This window comes from Grammomys surdaster, unplaced genomic scaffold (genome assembly GCF_004785775.1).
Source record: "Grammomys surdaster isolate TR1022 unplaced genomic scaffold, NIH_TR_1.0 239, whole genome shotgun sequence".
In the NCBI taxonomy this organism is placed as follows: Eukaryota; Metazoa; Chordata; class Mammalia; order Rodentia; family Muridae; genus Grammomys; species Grammomys surdaster.
The window spans coordinates 5,315,197-5,324,955 of record NW_021604684.1 but is presented as its reverse complement, the minus strand read 5'-3'; the positions used below and the strand labels follow the sequence as shown (position 1 = coordinate 5,324,955).

Sequence of the window (9,759 nt, the reverse complement as noted above, 5' to 3'; positions counted from 1 at the left end):
CCCTCCCTCCCTCCCTCCCTCTCTTCCCCCTCCCTCTGTCTCTCTAAGATTTTTTTTTTGTATGTGTTTGTCTGAATGTGTATCTTTGGATTGTGTGCACGCATGCAGTAGCTCAGACTGGAGTCAAAGATGTTTTTGAGTCACCACATGACGTCCACAAACACAAGCACGCCTGGTGCCCACGGAGGTCAGAAGAGCACACTGGATGCCCTGGAACTAGAGTTACAGACTCCACCGTGGGAGGTACCATGTGGGTGCTTGGAACTGAGTACAAGTGTTCTGCATAACGGCCAGTGCTCGTAACCACAGAGCCATCTCTCCAGCCCCAGAGGTCCTCTCTTGATGTGCTCAGAAGCTAAGTTCATCCCAGCTCCTTCCAGAGCAGCATTATAAATTCTACAGAGCCTGTCAGCTCCATGCCATGACTTGTGGGTTTGGTAAGACCCCACTCTAGGGGGTGGCGTTTGAGTGGACAGCGACCACCTATGACTCCATTATTTCAATTCGCACATTTTAGTGGCGACCCCTGCCCAGCACTTGCTCCTTCCTTTCCCTCTGCTGCACTGGGTTCTCCTCGGGGACACAGAATCATGTCTAACCTGACCTTGGCCCCCAGTGCCTGGAGATGAGTGTGGCAGGTAGCCCATGCGTGTTATAGGTGAGGGTCCTCATTGGCACTCTGTATGATTGGCGGCATTGCCACATTACATGGATGTAGCAGGATTTGCAAGTGTGCCGTGCCTGATTTCCTGCCTTCATGCTATAGAGCTCTTAGTGATGAAAAAACAAAACAAAACAAAACAAAACAAAACAAAACAAAACAAAACAAAACAAAACAAAAAAAGCCCTAAGGAATAAAGTTCCCCTGGGAAAGGCTCCCCAGACTACAACTCTGAAACCATTTTCTATCTGGTAGCCAATATATAGTAAAATATAACTTTATTTCAGGAGCACAGATGGGAGTTCAAGAGTATCAGAAAATGTGATGGTAAACACGGCCCATGTCAGCACCCACCCCTGTGGGTTTCAATTGGCCTTGTATTTGCTACCAAAGCTCATGAAATCACTAATGGCCATAGTTTGAATCACCCTGATTTGACATGAGACAGGTTAGTATCTGCGGAGTTCCTTAGTAAAGGCAATACCTACGGGAGATGGGAATGCCCCTCACCTGGGGGCCCAGCAGAAAAGATGAGAGACTAGTTGTCCCAAGGTCTGGGAGCTATGTCAGAATAATGCATGCACTATTCATTCTCCATCTCTGTGTGGGCTTAGAGGGATGAGATGACTGAAGTCTTGCCTGAACTATGACGATGTCTGTCAGGAGAGCCTTGGGGATGTGGGTCAGACTTTTCCCTGGAGCCTCAGTTATTTAGTTCCAAGTAGAGTGACAGTGAGTCTGGCTGTAGAATGAGCTTAGGAGACAGGGGCTTGATGCTTTGGGGGGAGATGGTCCTCATACAGGCCCTCTCTATAGACCTCCAGCTCAGCCTCTGCCACCCAGGCCTGCACTTGGCAGGTGACTGCCCCTCCTGGTGCTTAACAGATTAATTAGTTCCTACTCAAAGCATTGTGAGAGTAATTAGTTAATCCCCAGGGGCTCCCAGGCAATCTTGCCTTTCCATTTGTTTTTATTTACCTATCCTAATGGGCCGCTCTCCTGGAAGATTATCCTCTGTGGATTTCTGATGGAGGACTTGGGGTAAAAGACTTCATCCAATTCTCTTTGAGTTCCTGTGAAATGGGAATATTGCATCCCCTATCAAATGCAAATGATTGAAAAAACAATCTTGGGGGTCCTGGCCCCCGCCCCCCTCTATGCTTGAGAGTAAAATCTCTGCACTCATCAGCAGATAGGACCCTGGACAGAATGCCTCTGGACAGAGTGACCACCGTGAGCCTAGACATCCAGGCATTAGAAGCTAGGGCTTGGGGAGGTGGTGGAAGGTGGGTGTGTGTGCATGCCAGCCAGCTCGAACTGTGAAACACCAGACCTATTCTCCTCACAAGGGGAGGGATTGTCCAGCTCCCTGGACCACCTTAGCACAAAACATTCCTCTTATCGTTCTGGGTATCGAAGAAACTGTCTTAATGGTTTCCCTCCATTACCTACCTTGTCCAGGGAAGATGGAATGTTGGGATCCCCCTGGGGAATGTCATCTTAGATGATTCTGCCTTCATGAAGCTAAGAGTGGCTAAGCACACACCTGCTTGATGTGAGGGAGATCTGGTTCTGTTTGAGGCTTGTTCACTTATTTTGGATGTGTGATATACCAAACAGCTGGATGGGCAGATGTTTCCTGACATATGACATCACCTTCAGTAGTTACTTCTCGCCGCAGGGTACTTGCCCCAGTCCTGGTTCTGAGGCAGGAGATACTTGAAAAACTCCTCAGGTGTTTCAGGCATGAGGGTGGCTGCCTTTGCTTGCTGTCCCTGCTGCTCTTAAGGAGGCCTGGGCACACCCAGAATGTAGAAGAACCATGGGTTTGTCCTTTCCCACAAAGGCTGTCAGTTTTTAGTGTTGGTTGGAAGCGGAAAGTTATCTGAGGTTTTAGGAAGCAGCCATACATGCATAGCTCTTCCCTCCTCCTCGCAGAAACCTTGGAAGATGGGAGAGCATCTCATTTTCAACTGAGAAAAACAGGGTCCTATAAGGCAGACGCTTGCAAAAGTGTCATTTTCTCTACATGTGATGGCTTATGCCTATAAGTCCAGGGCTTAGAAGGCTGGGACTACAGGATTTCCAAAGTTCAAGGCCAGCCTGAAGTACACAGAAAGTACTAGACACAGCCAGCCAGCCTTATTGGGAATGCCACTTTTGTTATTGTTGTTGTTAATCCAGCAGGACAATAGGCCTGTAGGGTCAGGTCAGTTTATGATCCCACTATGCCATACACAGGCTGTGTGATCTTAGGAAGTTGCTTTACCTCTCTGGGTTGGCATTCTGATAGGGCAGTTGAAAGATTAAGAGAGAGGTGGTGTGGCCTAGGAAACCCTGCCTCTTTGTGTCTCAAGCTGCCTTGTCCCTTGGGACATTCAGTCCACTGCTCTTGGGTGGGGGTGAGGGCTGAGAAGGAGGAGGAGCAATAGGAACCAGGACAGGCAGAGGAGGGGAGGGGGGAGAAGGGAGGCAAGGGGAGGGGACTTCACTTGAAGCAGCTGCCAGAGACAAGCCTGCTCTGTGTCTCAGACCCTGCAGAAGCCCCAAGGACCTCTAATCCTAAAAAGACTGTGGAAGGCGCCTTGAGCTGTTTTTTAGAATTATGTAAATATTTTGAATGAAACAAGTTCTAAATTAAATTCTAGTGGCGTTTACGATATGACACATTTAAAGACTGCTGTGGAGACGTTCATAATGAGCAGCGCCCTTCATGGGGCAGACAAACGCCAGGTGTAACTAAGTCGCGCGGCTCAGCAGGGGGACAGCAGGCTCTCCAGTGACTGACCTAGATTGACAATTCTGCTAATAGGATTGGAGCACACTGTGGAACTCTTTTCTCTTATTAATTTGGCTTGACTTACATATACACTTTGAATTGGTTGGAGACAGGGCTCAGTTACTTTTTAGAAAGAATCTTGTGGCTTTATTTAAAACATCTCACTTTACTGGATTAGAAAATTTAATTATAATATAAAGTAGTCTTTTTTGGTATACAACACTGTAATGGTCAATCCAGCTCTGTCCTTTGCATAAAAATGTATTTGAATATACTTCTTATAACTGGTTCTTTCTGTTGTTTCTGGTGTGTTGTTTTTTGGGTATGGGATATTATTGTCTTTTAGTTTTCCCAATAACAACCATTCAATCAGCAGGAATATTCTCTCTCTTTTCTCTCTCTCTCTCTCTCCCTCTCTCTCCCTCCCTCCCTCTCTCTCTCTCTCTCTCTCTCTCTCTCTCTCTCTCTCTCTCCCTCTCTCTCTCTCTCTCTCTCTCTCTGTCTCTCTGTCTCATGTGTGCTTGTGTGTGTGTTCACATATGTGTATGGATATCTGTGTGTGTCCTCAACTTCTATATGTCCTGGTCCATGCTTGGCACTGGGACAAAGATGAAGTTGGTCCTGTTGAGAAGCATGTGGCAGTTATGAATACTTAGGATCCTAAGATGACATAGGGCAGTGGTTCTCAACCTTCCTAGTGCTGTGACCCTTTAATTCAGTAACTCATCACCCCCAACTATAACATTATTTTTGTTACTACTGCATAATTGTGATTTTACTACTGTTATGAATCACAGTGTAAATATCTGTGTTTTCTGATGGTCTTGGGTGGCCCCTGTGGGAGGGTCATCGGATCTCCAAAGGGGTCTCGACCCACAGGTTGAGAACTACTGGTATAAGGGCTGTTCTACTGGTATAAAGGTAACTACTGGTATAAGGGTATATTATCAAAGTATGTAAATCCAGAGGAAGTGACCCAATCCAGCCCTCGGCTGGGGAGGGACCCATGGAAAGTCTTAGAAGAAGCAATACCAAACCAACAATCTCCTCTAAAGAAAAGGGAGTGTGGAAATTGGGGTGCAGGGACAGTATGGGACGAAGGTCTAGGGAGCATGGAGCAGCCTGCAGTGAAGTCAGGAAGACAGAAGCCACAAAGCCATGGTGGTGCATTCAGGACACAAAGCCATGGTGGGGCATGCAGGGCACAGTCATGGCTGAGATTTCTTTTAAAAGCCATAGTTAGACTTTGGGGGAAACCCCAACAGACAGGGAAGGAAGAACAACAGATCTACTTTTTGAAAACCTCTGACTCCAGTCACAAGGCTCTGAGTTGCTGTCCTGACAGAGATAGAAAGTGCTGCAGCTTGCGTGCGGGACAAGCTGAGTGTACCCACAAGGTGAATAAAGGTGACTGGGTGATTGTGGCTACAACAAGCAGGAGAAGCAAGTGTGTTTTTCATGTGCCAACCTGGCCTTGGGTGACCATGACAGCCACCAGTGCAACCTGGGTAGGAATAAGTTTGTGGGGTAATGAGTAAGGTATTTGAAGGTGAGCTTGCTCTCCCAGTGAGGCGACTGGGTAGTGACATTCAGGGAAAAGATGTAAGCTATAGCTGAGAGTCACCAACGTGTAAAAGGCAGCAGAAAACAACAGCAGATAGAGCTACCCAGCAGGAATGTATAGACTTGAGTCAGACTTAAGTCTTCAGGGAGATGGCCAGGGGTGTGTGCTGGAGCATTCTAGAAAGTATGAATAGATGGGGGAATGTAACCTATGAAGAAAACCAAATCGAGTTGGGGATAAACCAGGAGGAGAAGGGTAAACAGAGGAGAAGGAACAGCATGGATGAAGTGATCACCCATGCTAAACAAACCAAGGGGCTCAGACAGGAAGGAAGTATGTGGACGGACAGTTGACGTGCTAAAACAGTGGTTCTCAACCTGTGGGTCTTGACCCCCACCAGGTTGCATATCACACACCTTGCATATCAGATATTTACATTACAATTCATAATGGCAGCAAAATTACAGTTATGAAGTAGCAGTTTTATGGCTGGGGCGGGTTGGTGGGGACCACAACCCGAGGAACTGTATTAAAGGGTTGCAGCATTAGAAAGGTTCAGAACCACTGTGCTAAAGGAAGATGGAACTTGGAGGCAGGAACCAGGCCAGTGAAGGTATGTGCAGGTGAAATGCATCGCTTGCTTCAGTTGGGATGGAGGTGATTTCCTCTATGGGAATCCACAGTAGGGAATCTGAAGGGGCAGAACAAGGGATATTTAACTGATAGAGGTGATGCCACCTCACACGAGTGTGGACGATACTAGGCATCTTAAACACTCCAACGGGCTGTAACTGAAAACCAGAGGAACCCAACACAGGCTGGATGTGATGTATATGTACATATCCATCCCATAGATGTATATATCGTATCCATCCCTCGGAGTGCTGTATCATGGCTACTGCATTCACTGGACGACTTCTCTAACAACTGCAATTAACAATGGCCATCCATTGTTCTGCATTGTTAAGAATAACTTTGGTTTGTTTTTTTTTTCTCCAGCCGGTAATAATAGAGTGAAATTCTCTTGCCTAAGAAACACCAGCCAAGCAAACTACTTCAGAAAGTACAGTTCTAATTCCTAAGTGTGACACAGCTGTCCTCATTAAACCTGACAGCTCCTGGGAAGGCATTTTTCTCAAATCTGCTCCCTGTTTGGCTTTGGCCAAGGGAAAGGGTCTAAAACAACTCCTGTGGTTATGTAACCACAGTGGTGGTGACCGAAGGGTATTGTGAACGAAGAGCCTAGTGTCCTTGTTAGTGAACGGGTGTGTTGAACTTGTCCAGTTCCCTATAGATTGCTAACACTCTGATCTGACTGCCCTCCTTCTGCATATGTCATCAGATAACACAGGGCTTCTTATGCTACAGATGCTGTGTGGACAGAGTGTCTGTTAGGTGCTCACTAGAATCCAGGTGAACCTCGTTCTCTGCCCAGGGTCATTTTCTTTGTTAGCCTACCTGCTAGATTCTAATGTCTAGCAATGTGGAGGAGAGGGCATGAGGAGACTGGGGCGCAGAAAGATCCTGAATGAAGAATAAGTGTCCCTGTTATCCCAATAGGCTTTGCAATCTTTCACAAACCTCTCTGTTTGAGTGCCGCTCATGATTTTTGTATGCAGTTTGTACCTATAGTGTATCCTTCCCTAGATGCAAAGAGTAAAAATTCCTCAGGCACTCACACCAGGGAGCTGAAACATGGTGGCCATCCTGGAACCTAGATCTATTCTAGGAAGAGAATTTAGCAATTATAGGGGTGAGGGAATCCATGGTGGCAGCATGTTCCTCAGATGACCTTGCACGGGAAGCATGCTGTGACTAGGTTCCTAGGGGCCTTGAACATTCTCTATCACAGAGCCAGTGACTGTGGAGCAAGGGGCAGGAAAGAGACACATTTTTCCATTGCAGGGTCTCTGGCTACTACAAGTCTCCAGCTCGGATTCTGACTGTGTATTCTAAGAACACACCAAAGGTTCCAATGGGAAGGAAGGGCTCTGTGGCACAGTCCAAGGAAAGCTGTAGATTTGCCTCTAATGTGACAAGCCCAGCAAAGTGGCCACAGGTTGGCTGGCGACAATACTGAACAAGAGCACAGCCGTTGGAACACCCCTACTTCATTCCCCTGCCTTTTCTTGCAGTTTGATATTCCAGTTCTGTCAGTTCATCTCCAACTGACGTCATTGCAGAACCATGCTGTCCTAGCTATCAAGAGCACACTCTCTCTTAGTATGCCACAGGAAGATTTAGGATGCACTCCTTCACCCTCAACAGCAAACGATGCATGTTTAAAGGGTAGGCTGTCATCCAGACATGTCTTTTACAGAGTCCTAATGCTGTTACCAGCCCACAGTTCAGGCTCTGGGACAGGGAGAGTCTTTCAGATGACAACCACCAGGGGGCACTGGCATTGGGGATCACCCACACAGGCAGCCTCTGGGGTGTGTTCCATGGTCAAGTCTGCAGATTGCACCACCCAGAGCTGCTCTACTTGGGGAGCTTGAGCCTCCGTCCCAGTGCTGATCTCCAGAGCTGCTTCTGACTCTTGTGGGCTCTTGTGACTATTGTTCCCTGAACTTCATCAGTGAGCAGGGAAGGTGGACATGCAACTCAGAAGGCAAAGGAGGCACCCAAGCTCAATGGCAAACAGGAAGTATCACACGTTGAGGCTGGGGAGGTAAGTTGCTTCTGGTGCTACACAGACTAAGTAGAATATGAGCCATTTGATTATTTTTCATTCTGCACAGTTTCTATTAAGTACTGTTTTCACAGAGAGCCGTGCTGGATTCCAGTTCCACAGACTTTACAGAAAGCAGGCAATCCAGTCATAAGCAGCAGGGGTTTCAGTGTTTCAAACACCATATAGAGTCAATCTTACAAACAAACTGGTGAAACTGCAACTGTAATGAGAAACACCATAGGGAGCCTCCCAGCCGAAAGCCAACTCGCCAAAGAACTGTGGCTGTACAGTGTTCTAGAGTGAAATTCTCATCTGTGTACTTGGCTCGTAGGCAGCCAGGGAGGTTCCTGAAAACCGTCAGAGCCCAAGAAGGCAGAGGACCCTCAGGTGTTGGTGGGAGAGGGACTCAGTGCCTTGTCCCTAAAAGAGTCAGTCAGTAGGACAGTGTGGGTTATCCAAATGTTTTAATGTAGTTTTAAGCCAGATAGAATTCAGACTTTGTACTCAGTTGTTTGGGAAAGAGCAGACACCAGTACCATAGGTACAGGAAGCTGTGTTCAAATCCTTTTGTATTCTGTTCTTGCTCATGGTCAGGAAGCCTGAGCTGCAGTGTGTCTTGTAGCTCACTGGGTACAGCCAGTCTTGGTTTTCCTGAACCACTGTAACTCTCCTGAGCTGTGGGAGGTTTTCCTTGAGTGTTCAGTGAGGTGATGACATTCAGTTAGATGGCCTTCAAGGCTTCCTCTACAGGATTCATGAAGACAATGAGGTGATGGACTGGAGAAATGGTTCAGTGGGTAAAGCACTCGTCACACAAGCGTGAGGACCCAAGTTCAAATCCCCAGGGCCCATGTAAAGTTTGATGCAGTGGTGTGCGCCTTGTAACTAGTATTCCTGGGGTGAGAAGAGAGGTGGAGGCAAGACAGTTTCTACAAGCTCACAAGCTCTACGAGCTAGCCTGGGATAGGCAGAAATAAACAAGTGGAGATGATAATCAACAAGGTTGTTATCTTCTGATCACTACACAAATTCATGGCACATGTGCACACACTGGAAGATAAAACAGTTGTTTCCAAGCCTCGTGTATTAGAGGCAGCTTTAGCAGGAAGGGCTTCTGAGCATGAGTAAACCACGCAATAAAAACTACTGGACTCTGCTGTGGTTTTTCCCAATTCCTTCATCCTCCGCTGCCAGCTGGCTTGGGCAAGCGTCTGCCTACGAGGATTGGGTGACTGCCATTTTCCGAAGAGTGTTCTTTGTATTGTTTCTAATGGAGACCTCTGGTTCTAGAGGAAAGCTTGGCATAGAAACTGGGCTTGTTGATTCTTTGAAGAGGATCTAGAGTCTAGAGTCCAGACTATGCTGCAAAACCCCAGGTGCCCCACCCCTGAGTCTGGAAATGAGCAAGACTAATACACTCACCGTTCGAGAAGGGGATGAGCAAAGGCTGAGAGCTTTGGTTCAGGGGCCTGAGTTGCTCCACTGATGGTGGACATGGATGTGCTTACTTTCAGTCTCCTAGACCCCGATTATTTCTTTATAACAACACAGTTTTGTGGTCGCCGATCGCCAACCTACACCCAGTGAGGTCCTGCACTTGCCAGGTGCTGTACTAGCTCTTCTGCTTTATCTCCAACAAAGCTTCTTCAGATGGCGTCATTGTTCTCCTTTTATATATGGGGAAACTGAGGGCATCAGAAGTTGCACCATGTACCTGATAGAGCCAGACTTGAGACCTCCCTTTCCTTAGAGTCTCACTAAATGATGACAGAATGTTGTCAGACATGAAGCCTCCAAAAACCCAACTTTGTCAAAGATGCATGTATGGATGGTGTGTGTGTGTGTGTGTGTGTGTGTGTCTGTCTGTCTGTCTGTCTGTCCCTGTGTGTATGTGTGTGTGTATGTGTGGTGTGTGTATGTGTGTGTGTGTGTGTGTGAATGTGTATGTGTAGTGTGTGTGTGGTGTGGTATGTGTGTCCCTCCGTATTTGTATGTGTGTGTTTGTATGTGTGGTGTGTATGTGTGGTGTGGTATGTGTGTCTCTGTGTATGTATGTCTCTGTGTCTGTGTCTATACATGTC

General features: G+C 47.1%; 1 protein-coding gene across 1 annotated transcript in view; it reads right to left on the bottom strand.

Moving 5' to 3' along the window:
- The window catches only part of Cplx4 (complexin 4), a 15,019-nt gene that overhangs the window by 753 nt on the left and 4,507 nt on the right, over positions 1-9,759 (bottom strand). The gene's annotated exons all lie outside the window — the stretch shown is intronic.